This window comes from Carlito syrichta, unplaced genomic scaffold (assembly GCF_000164805.1).
Source record: "Carlito syrichta isolate Samal-C Ts95f unplaced genomic scaffold, Tarsius_syrichta-2.0.1 Scaffold153698, whole genome shotgun sequence".
Taxonomy (NCBI): Eukaryota; Metazoa; Chordata; class Mammalia; order Primates; family Tarsiidae; genus Carlito; species Carlito syrichta.
The window spans coordinates 57,370-58,923 of record NW_007097794.1 but is presented as its reverse complement, the minus strand read 5'-3'; positions in this window follow the sequence as shown (position 1 = coordinate 58,923).

Sequence of the window (1,554 nt, the reverse complement as noted above, 5' to 3'; positions counted from 1 at the left end):
GCCCCCCACGCAGACCCTCCCGCAGAGCTCCGTGCGGGATCTGTCTCCTTGACTTCCCACATGCGGGGCTCTGCATGGGTCAGCAGGGACCCAGAGGCCACAAAAGTGGGTCGGAGAGCACATTGTCCCCGCACGCCGTCGGCCGCAGCCACCAACTGGCAGCCGGCGACAGTAGCAGATGTCGGAGGACAAAGGCAGGCCGTCCCCACTGCCCGCGATTGACCGCCTTTGTCAGCTGAGGCCTCGCGCCCCGCCCCCGCCTTGTCCTGCCCTGCCACACCAGCCTGGCGGGCGCAGGGGTGGGGTCTGCAGTCCCACTTGCACTCTCTCGTTTATTGTGTTTGGTATTCCAAAAGTCCGTTGCTTTGAAGTCTCTCCATGAAATGCCCAAGATGGGATCCCAGAGTCTGCACCGCCAGGACCCCCGAGTCGAGGGAGAGCAATCCCAGCCCCTCTGGAGGGTTCTAGCCAGACAGCTTGCCGGGAGCCAATTAGGGTAGTGGGACACTTCTGCCGGCAGGGTCCCCGCTGGAGTCCCACTGCCTCCTGCGCCAGTCTCCTCAAAGGGCTGCAGGGCTGAGCCTGTCGCCCCTGGACAGCCCTGGGCCTCGTGAGAGCAGGACACGGAACCAGACGGGCAAATGAAAACCCGCATGCCCGGCCCTGCCCCGCTCCACACACTGTTGCACAGAGGGACAGGCGAGGGGTCCTCAGCACTGTGAGGCTTAGTGGTGGCCGTGCGGCGGCCCTGGCCACATCCCAGGCAACTTTCACAACTGCAGGGAATGGGCTGAGCCCCTGCAGGCGTGGCGGGGCAGTCAGAGGACCCGGCAGGCCACGGACAGGGCCCTGCGGGGCTCTGGGAAGGCCCCAGAGTGAGCAGCGCTTCTGTGAGGGAGAGGAGGAAGAGGCGGGGTCTGGGAGGCTGGCACTAGGTCACGCAGGTGTCTACGCGGGTGTCCTCACGGCTGTCCCCACAGCTCCTTTCAGGGCCTGGAACCCATACGTTGAGCCCCAAACACCATCAGAGCCCAGCCGCATCCTTTCCTCCTCCTCAACAGAGGCCGGCCATGCCCAGGCCTCCCTAGAGGCCTGCCTTATCAGCACAGGATGACCAGGTTACCGGGCGGGAAGGTGTCTGGCTGTCGACGCTGAGTCTGAGAGCAGGCGTGTGGGGAGAGATGTGCCTGGTGTCCCTGGCTTCCCCACGGCCTGGCCTGGCCCCAGGCGTGGAGCCCCGCGTCCCTTGAGAGAGCCTACAGGGACCAGGAGTGGGTCTGGCCACCTCCTGAGCCAGGAGCACGTGCTGCTGACTGGGCCTGCCCTGCTTGTGGCCGGGCCCTTCCCTCCCCGGCCTCCTCGGTCTTCTCCCACTCGCTGCCTCTGCTCCTTCTCCGGGCCGGGACGCCAGGTGCCCACAGGAGGGTACGGCCAGTGTGTCATGCTCTCTGAGGGCATGCCAGAGAGAGCATGTTCCCTCCCCGCAGGCGAGCAGCCTTGGGAGAGGGGCTCATTGTAGACAGGGGCCCACTCCCTGCAGTGGTGTGTGTGTGT